This window comes from Eumetopias jubatus, unplaced genomic scaffold (genome assembly GCF_037043125.1).
Source record: "Eumetopias jubatus isolate StellerSeaLion01/CBP00866 unplaced genomic scaffold, mEumJub1_p1.0 scaffold_8, whole genome shotgun sequence".
In the NCBI taxonomy this organism is placed as follows: Eukaryota; Metazoa; Chordata; class Mammalia; order Carnivora; family Otariidae; genus Eumetopias; species Eumetopias jubatus.
In genome coordinates this window covers 63,765,374-63,777,831 of record NW_028274814.1, presented here as the reverse complement: position 1 = coordinate 63,777,831, position 12,458 = coordinate 63,765,374, and positions in this window count along the sequence as shown.

Sequence of the window (12,458 nt, the reverse complement as noted above, 5' to 3'; positions counted from 1 at the left end):
GGTCTACTACTGTCCCACTCAACCCCGTGACCGACCTCCTCTGGATCAAGTCCAATAGATAAAGGGAAGGCTTCTGACATGACAGGAGCAGGTGAACAGTTACTTGACATATGGAAGTCAGCAGGAAGACTGAGGCACCCTGACATATTGGGAAGAAATCTCGGGGTTTCCGAGATTCTGCTCCCCTTGCCACAGTTTCTCATTTTTAAATAGAATGCCATATACCTTTAGGATTATGACCGAGAGTCATTGGTTTAATTTCTTTAAAAAAAAATTTTTTTTGAGTATCGTTGACACAATGTGACATTAGTCTCAGGTATACAACAGAGTGATTCACCATCTCTATATGTTATGCTCACCACAAGTATAGCTAACATCTGTCACCACACAACGCTATTAAGACATCATTGACTATAATCCCTAAACTGTGCCTTTTATTCCCAAACAGTTTAATTTCTTGAAGAGTATGTGAAGTTCAACTCCAGCATCCTGTCCCAAGACCCAGGGCAAGTCCCCAGCTCAGCATTCGGACTCCCCGAAGCTCATGGTTCTCTCATCCCCCAGGAGAGCAAGGGAGTTAGAAAGGACACAGAAGATGTTTCTCCCCAATGTGAAACCAAGTGGTAGGGTCATGAAATCTGGTCAGGTTTCTGTCACTCGATTCAGAAAAGCCAAAACAGCTCTGAGCAGGGGAGTGATTACAAGAATGCGACGTTCATGTCTGCCTTGGGCCGCTGTTTGCCGGTCTGCAGTGTCTGGGAAGGAAGCACGATGCTTACAGCATTTATATTTTCCATGCTGTGGTGAATTTGGAACCTTCACCCAGCTCAAGACAGAATAAATTTACTCCAGCGCAAATCTCTTGATCCTTTCTCCTTCAAATGTGGGAAAACAGCACTGAGCATGTGGAAAGTGTAGAGCACATCATAAATCCAGAGACACAGGCACTCGGAGCGCTGCATGGAGCACATAAAGGAAGCTCTGTGCTTTAATATTATTTTCTGTTTAAAATCGACATGTGTGGTTTCGGACAAAGGCCTTTTAGTGTGCAGGAGAGAAGGTTCAGTGTTTCTCTTTTTGAAAAGCAGAGGAGTGTCTGGGAGAGACAGTGAAGAGATGTGCTCTGGGGTATAATCTGAAGTAAACTAAAAATAAAACGCCTGTACTTTCGAATAACTGCCCTTAGGAAATAAAACCGTGAAGCTGGCTTCCCAGGACGTGAGGATGTGTCTTCGCACGCCAGTGATATCTGTCTTGGTGGGAACAGGTGTTTATTGATGAAATCCCCAAGTTGGATCCATGTGGGAGGGATGATTAACTGTCATTCAAAATATCTCTGTTTCCATTGCTCCCTCTCTCAAACACAGAACAGACAATCAGAGCCCCACATTTTCTTTAAATATTTTGTTACAGAAGTGTATTTTGTTATACAAATTTCAGAAGTAGATGGCATGGTGGATAAGAGTGCAGCCTGACCCACACTGCCTGGGTTTGAATTCTTACTTTGTTACATATGGCACCAGCTGTGTAGTCTTGGCTAGGTTACTTAACTTCTCTGGGCCTCAGTTTCCTCCTCTGTAAAATGAGATTGATAGTAATGCCTACCTCTTTGGGTTGTTGTGGGGAGTGAATCAATATATGGAAAGCACTTAGCATAGACTGACTCATCAGGTTATATCAGTTTGCTGTTCTTAATCAGTGAATTTTCTTGACTGCCTGACCTTGAATGTGAACCCTAATGTCTTAGCTTGCTGTGTTTAAAAAGGGGGGAGGGGCACTACTCTCACTAGACAGAAACTTGTTTTTTAAAAATGAGGAGCGCCTGGGTGGCTCAGTTGGTTAAGCAGCCGCCTTCGGCTCAGGTCATGATCCCAGAGTCCCGGAATCAAACCCTGCATGGGGCTCCCTGCTTTGCGGGAAGCCTGCTTCTCCCTCTGCCTGCCATTCCCCCCGCTTGTGCTCCCTCTCTCTCTGTCTCTCTCTGTCTCTGTCTCTCTCTCTCTCTCTCTCTTGCTCTCTCTCCCTGTCAAATAAATAAATAAAATCTTAAAAAAAAAAAATGAATGAATGTCCCGGGATGCTTGGGTGGCTCAGTCAGTTGAACCTCCGACACTTGGTTTTTGACTCAGGTCATGATCTCATGGGTTGTGAGATCAGCACCCCCGCATCAGACTCTGCGCTCAGTGGGGAATCTGCTTAAAGATTCTCTCCCTCTCCCCCTACCCACATAGGTGTGCACATGCTCTTTCTCTAAAATAAATAAATAAATCTTTTTTTAAAAATGAATGAATGTCCTCATTTGAATCTACTTATTTCTCAACTCTGGTGGCCACTGTGGATTTTGCCCACTTAGCATGCAACACCTCCTCTTTTGATTATAGCATCATGATTTTACTTCAGAGAACTCCCCTTTGCTTCTGGATACCTACTGCTTGGGCTTCCGTCAAGGGACCTAAACACCCCCTCCTGCCAGTGCCTCACCTCTCACCAGTGAAAGAATGAGCCTATGACCCAAGCTTGGCTCATCATATTCTCTTGCCTTGGCATTTGTATCTTGAGCAGAGTAAATCAGAGACTGGGGGGAAATGGTGGCAGTATCTTATCAGGCCACAGTGCCTCAAGGAGTCTGTACCTTAGTTCCTGCTGCCCAGACCCCCAGAACTCCTTTGTTTAGCTTTTCCTTTGAGCTACTCCACATCCTTTCAATGAATTCCTTTCCCCTACATTAGCCAGAAAGATCTCTTTTTTTCTTGCAACCAAAGATCCTAAGTGATGCATCTCTTGTTCCCTTCAGATCGCTGTGGCCTACAAGGGCCTCTACTCATATAATTCTACTGCAAGCTCATTAGTTCATTGTTCTTGATTTGGGAGTTCTATGTAGCTAGAAAAAAAGTTACAAGGAAATAAATACTCTTATTCCTTTTACTCAGACACAAATTTTTAAAAGCTGACAAGCATTGGGATGCCACGAAAGTCCAAGAAAGCCATGTTTGCTTGAGAGGTGATGGGCTACGCTGCACTCTAGCAGCCGTGGAGTTGCCAGCAGAGAAGTACTAGGAGTATGTGGCGGGCAAAAGTGAGAAGAAAGTACTCCTGCAGGTACTTGGTACAAAGAGTTGGGGAAGCTGGTGATACCAAAGCAATCGGAAGGGAACCAGGAAAGAAGGAAAAGTAAGAAGGATGGATAATGAAGAGGAGGGTGCAGAGCGAAAATGGGAGCAACGGGACAATTATTAAAATGCAGACGCCACCGAGGGGGAGCTCAGTCTTGTTACTTCCATCTCAGTGTTTCCCCGAGGGCCACAGCGCCTCTGTTCTCAGGAAGCTGTGATGTGGGAGGGTAGGAAAGCACTTTGGACAGTGAGGAGGGGGATGGAATAAAGGGGAGAGAAATGGGGCCCAAGAGGAGTCCTTTAACTTCACACTTGGGCCTTGGGCTGCCTCACAGGTGAGTGAAGCATGGTAGGGAAAGAATGAGGTGACAGAAGAAAGTGGGTAAAGGCAGAAATGGGGAAATGGGGAAAATGGCAGAGAGGAGAGCAGAGAACTGAAGTAGGAAAAGAAGTATCAGAGTGGCATGAGCACCACCAAGAACCAGACAATGCTGCCAACACGGTCCTTTCTTCCCAGTTCTGGGTGAGGAGCTTCTTTCAGTAGTAGGGTGTCTCTCATATCCCTGCTGTGAGGAGAACAAACGTCCCCATTAATGAATGACCAAGGTATTCATAATAATGGCAGTGAAATATTAGAAATGCTTGGTTCAGTGGAGATTTCTAGAGCATTAGCATTAATATTCTGCTTTTACTCTACTTAGCACTGTCTAAAACCTTAATGTTTCAGAAAGCCCATGAGACCTTTGGATTTTCTCCTGGCCTACCAATAGGTTCTCTCAACTTATCTTGGCATAATATCTGAGACAAGGACCCAAAGTGAAGGTTAGAAGAAAAGTGGCCATGCAAAGAGCAAGAAATACAGCAAGATTAATTAGAGGATGCAGGGCCCACATCCCATTTGGGGAGGAATCTGGTCCAAACAGAGAGGGCCAAATTAGGCCCCAGGGAGGCCAAAGCTGCCAGGGAACAGATGTTCTTTTATCCTTTTAGTGTGAGGACAAGTCCCCCACACAGAATGGCATGAAGCATGGGCAATGTGGCATATTTTCCAATTATTAATGATGCACATGGTATCCACAAATCTACCTTATTGTGCCACTGAAACAGTTACGTGGATTATAAAAGTTTAAGCTTTTTTTTCCTAAATGCTTTTCAGTCTCTCTCTCTCTTTCTCTCTCTCTCTCTCTCTCTCTCACACACACACACACACACACACACACACACACACACACACACACACACAATCTTCCTGCTGGATCACAATAATAGAACAGAGCTCGGGGTAACATTATCTGCAGCTATTATGATCCCTTTCTCCTAAAAGTGAGAGCAGAAACTAAAACAGAAATTAGAAACAGCACAGTCAGGAAATATGCTATATGTAAGAATTTTCATTAAAAAAAAAACATTTGGACATTAATGCTCTGCTGTTTTTAACCTGGCTTTATTTATCACAGGTTTTTAAACTAGATGTACAAATATTTCATTACCAAGAACAAAAATTATCTTTTGTTCATGGGACACATAAAAGCCACTTTTCCCTTTGAAGGGAAAAAATAATTATCCTGTGTTGAAAGGAAGAAAAAAAAAAAAACAGCTACATTCTACAACATGAAAGACCATCAGAGGGCTACCGTTCCCCTGATTGCCTCCCGTCAGATTTCACTTGAGACTTCTCAGAAGGATGCATGTCTGTTCCATTTTTAAGATGCCCACAGTAATCTTTTCTGGTAATCTGATACTTAATAACCTTTTATTTCCTAGGGCTTTTGTCCCTCATTCAAGCCTAAATTCATCCCTCTCCTGTTATTTTTTCTTACTATCTTCTTTGTAAAATTAAAATATAATATGGATCCCTAACTATTAGCATTTTACTTAGAAAGTAATAATTATATTAAGATAAGCATTAATCCTGTTCATAAAAATGTCATGTTATGCCATATTAACTGACATATTTGTTTTATAACTAATTTTTTATTGCATCACCATTTTCTACATTTTTTATTAATGAAAAAAGTCAAAATACACAAAAGTTGAGAAAATGTATAATGAAGCTCAAATACCCACACCCAACTTCAACAATTATCAACTCATGTTTCATTTATGTTCCCACATCCTCTCTCCCTGCACTGATATTATTTTGGAGTAAATCCCATCCATAATATCATTTCATTAGTAAATATTTCAGTCTCTATTTCTAAAAGATAAGAACTCATTTTTAAAACATAGCCATAATCATTTTCTAAAGGAAAATTAAAAGTAATTTCTAAGAGAAATTAAGATATCAATCCCATTTATAATTGCACCAAAAGGAAGAAAATACCTAGGAATAAACTTGACCAAGAAGGTGAGACACCTATATTCTGAAGCTATAAAACACTGATAAAAAAAATTGCAGATGACACAAACAGAAGAAAGATATCCCATGCTTATGAACTGGGAGAATCGATATTATTAAAATGTCCATACTATCCAAGGCAATCTACAGATTTAATGTCATCCCTATCAAAAGACAAACTACATTTTTCACAGAATTAGAACAAATAATCCTAAAATTTGAACCACAGAATACCCCAAGTAACCAAAGCAGTCTTGAGAAAGAAGAACAAATCTAGAGGTATCACAATCTCAGATTTTAAGATATACTACAAAGCTGTAGTGATCAAAACAGTATGGTAGTGGCACAAAAATAGACACACAGATCTATGAAAGAGAATAGAGAGCCCAGAAATAAACACACACTTATATGATCAATTAATCTATGACAGAGGAGGCACAAATAGAGAATGGGGAAAAGGCAGTCTCTTCAATAAACAGTGCTGGAAAAACTGAACAGCGACATACAAAATGAATGAATGAATGAGTGAAATGAAGAAATGAATGAAACTGGACCACATTTTTTTACGCTACACACAAAAATAAACTCAAAATGTAACACCTGGAACCATAAAACTCCTAGAAGAAAACATAGGCAGTAGTCTCTTGGGTATCAGCCTTAGCAACATGTTTTTAGATATGCCTCCCGAGGCATAGGAAACAAAAGCAGAAAATAAACTATTAGGATTACACCAAAATTAAAAGCTTTTGCACTGTGAAGAAAACCATGAACAAAATGAAAAAGCAACCTACTGAATGGAAGAAGATATTCACAAATGATATATCCAAAAAGGGATTAATACCTGAAATATATAAAGAACTTATACAACTCAACACCAAAAACAAAAAACCCAATTAAAAAATGAGCACAGAAACTGAATAGACATTTTTCCAAAGGAGACATACAGATGGCCAACAGGCAAATGAAAAGATGCTCTACATCACTAAGTCATTGGGGAAATGCAAATCAAAACCACAGTGAGATATCACCTTACATCTGTCAGAATGGCTAAAATCAAAAACACAAGAAATAACAAGTGTGGTTAGGATGTGGAGAAAAAGGAACCCTGTGCACTGTTGGTGGGAATGCATACTGGTGCAGCCACTGTGGAAAACAGTATGGAGTTTCCTCAAAGAATTAAAAATGGAATTGTCATACAATCCAGTCATTCCACTACTGGTTATTTACCTAAAGAAAAGAAACAACAAACAAAAAATTAATTTGAAAAGATACACACAACCCTGTATTTACTGCAACATTATTTACAATAGCCAACATATGGAAGCAACCCAAGTATCCATCAGTAGATGAATGGATAAAGAAGATGTGGTACATACACACAATGGAATATTACTCAGCCATAAAAAAGAATGAGCTTGCCATTTGCAACAACATGGATGGATCTAGAGGGTATAATGTTAAGTGAAATAAGTCAGAGAAAGACAAATACCCCAACTTGGCACTACTGTGAGGAGCCATCCCAGCTCAGTGCTTCCTGTGAGCTTGGCAGAGACCTTGCTGTAACTCCAATCCAGCCCAGGGTTTTCCCTTCCCCTACAGGTGTTGATCCCAGGAGGAATCTCCAATAAATTTCCTGCATACTAATCATTGTCACAGGGTGTACTTTCCAGAAAATGAAACCTGCGCTCAGATTTCTATCTCATAATGTCATAAATGACTTTTATGTTCATTTGGTTTTAACAGATTGTTCTTTTGGATTAAGATCCAAATAAGGTCCACAGTGCAATTGATTAGTATGTCTTTTAGGTCTCTTTCAGTGTATAGGTTTCTCCCTCTTTCTTTTATCTCCCCTTGCAATTTATTTGTGGGAGAAATAGAGTCATTAATCCTATAGTTTCCCAAAGTCTGGAACTTGCTGATTGCATCCCCATGGTGTAGCTTAACAAATTATTACTTGTATTTCCTATAAATTCTAGTTGGATCTAAAGGCCTGATCAGATTCAACTTCAATTCTTTTGGCAAGAATATTTTATAAGTGGTGTTAAGTTATTCCTTTAAGAATTATATAATTTCTGAGTGTCTCTCTTTTTGTGATATTAGCCACCTGTGATGTGGAATGGAATGCCTAGATCCACTAACTCATTGGGAGTTACATAGTAGGGATACTCTAATTCTATCATTTCTTCTTCATTTATTAATTACAATGTTTCTATTTGGTTACATAGTAGTACAATTTACATAGGAAAGTCCAGATAAGTGTTGGATTTTTTTTTAACAGTTTTTAAAATAATGGGGCGGTTTTCTAACATCCTCCAATGGTGAGCAATTTTTTTCTACAATGATTATGAACTAAAAGTTCAGCATACTTGCAGTCATTATTCTTATTAATACATAAATTACATCTACCTAATAGCAATCTCTTCAATGTAGCCCCTGAGTTGACAGCTTCTCTTTGCTTTTCCAAGCAACAGTTCTCCAATTGTCTGGCACCAAGGGAAGGTCCTATAGTTCTATTCAACCCTGGCACTCCCCACAGCTAGTGCGGACCCCACAGGTTAAGACCTCAGTCCCAGAAGACTGCCCCCACTTCAAATGCCAGCTGCAAATGGGGTCCCCAGACTATCCAAACTTCTGCCCAGCTGACTACATATTCAGGCGTTCCCATGACCTTCCCCTCCACACTGTTAGCTTCAAAATTTTGCTGGAATGACTCACAAAAGGAGGAAAGCACTGTTGTGTACAATGATAATTTATTATCAGCCAGATACAAATGAACGGCCAGATAAAGAGATGAATAGGGCCCAGGGGGAGGGGCACAGAGCTTCCAAGCCCTCCATGGGCATGCCATCCTCCCAACCCAGTGGCTCCCTTACCCTAATTCTTTCCGTTTTTATCTATGTTTCATTATGTGGGCAACACTGATTAAATCGTTAGCCCTTGAAGAAAGAACAGGATCTCCAGCCACCTTCCTCTCCTTGGAGGTCAGAAGGAGGTGGGGTTGAAAGTGCCAACCCTCTAATCTTGTGCTTGGTTCTCTGGCAATCAGCCACCATCCTGGTTCTATCAAGGAACCAAAGAGTCAGCTCATTAGCATAAACTCTGGGGTGGTTGAAAGGAACTTACCCTGAATAACAATAGACACTCCTATCAGGAAATTGCAAAGGTTTTAGGAGATTTGTGCCAGGAACCAGATACAATGACCAAATCTATGTATATATTTTTTGTCCCATAACTTACTTCCTTTCTTTCTGATATAACAATATATTCTAGGCTTGTCTTATACATTGCCTACCCCAGACTTGCATTCAGACATTTCTACAAGGGGCCAATGTTCCTTTTAGTGGGAAATGATATATAAAAACAACAATCTGGGCACTAAAGGTGTTCCTTGCTAATAGGTTAGCTACTGTTTCTAGGCCTTGTAAGTGGACAAAGCTGGAAAAAAATCTTTGAAGATAAAATTCCTCATGAATTCAACTAATACTTCTAATTTAAATTCATAAGTATTTTTACTTAATCTCTTATATCTCCGAAGCTGAGAAACCTAAAATTTGATTTAGAATGTCACATAATTATTCATTTGCTTTGTCCCAAAATACACACACAGCCATCTCAGGTGAACAATATGACTCTTGCAAGCTATTTATAAAAAATGTTGTTCTCTCCTCTGCTTAGGATATATCCCACTAGGGATGTATTGTCCAAATACCAGGTTTAAATCACTTACTATAGTTCCTTTCTGCCAACAACTGATTACACAGTAAGGTTAATTTTTTGTTTCCTCTTCACTGTCTAGGGATTGTTTTTTTTATTTTTTACTATTTTTCTTTTTAGATTTATAACATACACGTTTATTTAGAAGAAGAAAACAAATAGTAGTTTGACATATGAAGTACAGCTAGATAAACCAAACACTACCCAGCAAAGAAAATGCAAATGGAAAAAACCCCAAAAATTCGGACAATAGCAGCCTAGTCTCTCCTTTTCATAGATTCCATTTTGATCTGTTACCACAATTTATTTCCAGCTGTAAATGGCATGCTAAAAGGCTAGGATTCTATATGATTTTTAAACTTAATCTTGTTTTATAATTATATAAAATATTTTCACAGCTTCAAAGTCAAATAAATAAAACAAGGATATTCAAACAAGCCTGGTTTCTCTATCTTTTCCACTATATTCTCTCCCATTCCTTAAAGAGAAAACATTTTAAATTACTTTATCCTCTCACTGTTTAAAATCATACATATGTGTGTGTATACCCCTTTCTATAAAAAAATTTTACTCATCTTAATTATAAGGGTTTCTAAGTTATAGAATTTTGTGTTTTGGGACTGCTGTCGCACCCCACCTTGGAAGGAAGAAGAGAGAAAGGGAGAACGGAAGGATACTGATATTTATGGAACACTTGTCACATACCAGACACATTCCCAGTATATTTAATCCTCATTATAACTCTCGGAAGCATTATAATCCCTATTTTATAAATGAGGAAACTTAGGTACAGAGAGCGTTGTCCAACGTAACTTGCCCAGCTAATTACAGACAGAACGGATATTGGACCCCAGATCTTTCTCACTCCAAAGGCATGGTCTGTCAATACACTTTCTCTGATATTTCTGACCTAGATTTCTCCCCTTAAGGCTAAAGAATATGCTTTAATATTCATTCTTTCTCCTCCACCATTCCGAGTGTGCTATGAGATAATGCATTTAATTTCTATTTCCATGTGCATGGTGTATAGTTTCACATATTTCAAATATTTCTTTTATAAATAAAAAACAAAGATGTAATACCAAAAAGATTTGAAAAGCCCTGCTGACAAGTATCAGGAGTACCATACACTTGAGCAGAAGCTTTTAGACTCAAGATGGAAAAGAAATTATGTTATAAGAAAAATTCTATTTTTAATTTCAACATGTCAAATCGGTATTCTACAAGATTTTGTATTTTTAGGTTATTGATAACAACATAATAGTAATATCATCAGTGTCATTTTAATGTAAAAGAAAAAAGAAACCAGGATTCCTTCCTGGAGGAATTCTTGGCAGGAACAGAAGAGTGTGTGCAGCAGATATGGGCAGCCTGTTTACGAATTAGATTTGGCCTACGTGGAGGAATCCTGCCAAAATTTTTTCCAAATCTATCAATTCTATGTGTTTGCCTTTGGAGGAGCTTGTTAACAGGCCTTCTTAGATATGTAAAGTTTGGCCCAGCACTGAGGAAGAAGGCCAGAGTTAAACCTCTCCTTTTTGCATGGTAACAGGGACTTAAAGTTTTCAGATGGCACCTCTTGAGAGAATGGATGAGAAACCCGGGGACCTCGCAGCAGATAAGGAGGTTGTAGAAATTATCTTGGTCGAGCAAGGGTGTCTGACTGAATGGAGGCAGTGGGACCTAAGGAAAAGCCATCCCCCAGATGCCCTGCTGTGATCCCCCTCTGGATTCCCCAATTTTCCACAGCTTTGCTGTACCGGGCTTTGGGAAAAGACAGGGAAGGGGCTGGAAGCAAAGCCGTATGCACAGAAAGAAGCAGTCAGAGCCAAAGTCATGAGGAGGGTTAAACGTTCACATGGTGTGGGGACTGAGAACCACTCATTCCCTCAAAGCTGGAAACACATACCCCATTCCCCAACTCCCATCTTGGGCATCCTCAGGATCCTTAAGAAAGGCACTGATCTTCCCATGTGACATTTTATAGGGATATTATAAGAAGGTAGCTCCAGCAAAGCCAGAGGCTAAAAATATTAAGATTATAAGAAAAGTAGAAAGTCAAAAAGACTGTATCATGTTTTTTTAAAAATTGAGGATTAAAGGTATAATTATCTTTAAGATTATAATACCTATGATGAAGAATATTTGTTACTTAAAGAAAAAGAGAGGCCAATATTCATTTTCATAACTGGGAGCTACAATTGATTTACTCCAAAATATTATTGTGAAAAGCCGCAAACTGATCAATCAAGAGAGATAGAGTCTAAGCAGCATACAAAGTTCTGGGATGAAGTGGTAGAAAGACGCAGAGACATGTGATAGGCAATTCAAGGCAGTAAATTACTTTATGCTAGGTTCAGTAATGATACCTTTAAGTACTGAATACCTAAAGTGAGATTGATCCATCCCTTTAAAAGCAGAATGAGCTGCAAAAAGCTCAAAAGATGATGATGTTTACTAAGTACCCACATACACAATCCACTATACTAGATGTTTCCTTGATCCTGCAAGGAATAAAATAGATACTTCTTCACCAACTAATGGAGCTGTTAACACGTGTATCTGTAATTCTCAGAAATGGCCTATAAAGGGGAGCCTGGGTGGCTCAGTTGGTTAAGTGTCTGACTCTTGATTTTGGTTCAGGTCATGATCTCAGGTTTGTGAGATGAAGCCCTGCATCAGGCTCTGTGCTGGGCATGGAGTCTGCTTAGGATTCTCTCTTCCTCTCCCACTGCCCCTCCCCCCTAAAAAAATGTCCTATCAAGACATATTCTAAAAATATTCTCTTGTGCCTTTAAGAAAAAGTGGGGCTATTTGGTTCCTAGACAGATCCTTTCATAATTTTAAGGTTTCCAACAGTGAAAACAAATCTGTTGTTGGTCATCATGTACTTGCTATAACATCTTCTGTTTTGTTTCATGACAGTTAAATTCATGTCATGCCATGTATTTCTTATTATTAGGCCATTCCAAATCACTGGAGCCCCTCTTCAAAGAAACTAATTTTCTATTTTTATAAGTTATTCTTTTAAATGTTTTTCTTTTTTAAAAAAGATTTTATTTATTTGAGAGAGAGAGAGAGAGAATGAGCAGGAGCGAGGGGCAGAGGGAGAGAGAAAAAAGAGAAGCAGACTCCCTACTGAGCTGAAGGCAGATACTTAACTGACTGAGCCACCCAGGCGCCTCTAAATTTTTTTCTGAATATAACTTAAGGATCCCTTTTCTTTGTCTATCTAAGTCAAATCCCATCTTTGTTGCCTAGAATTGCTCAACCAGATTAATAGTATGAGTTAA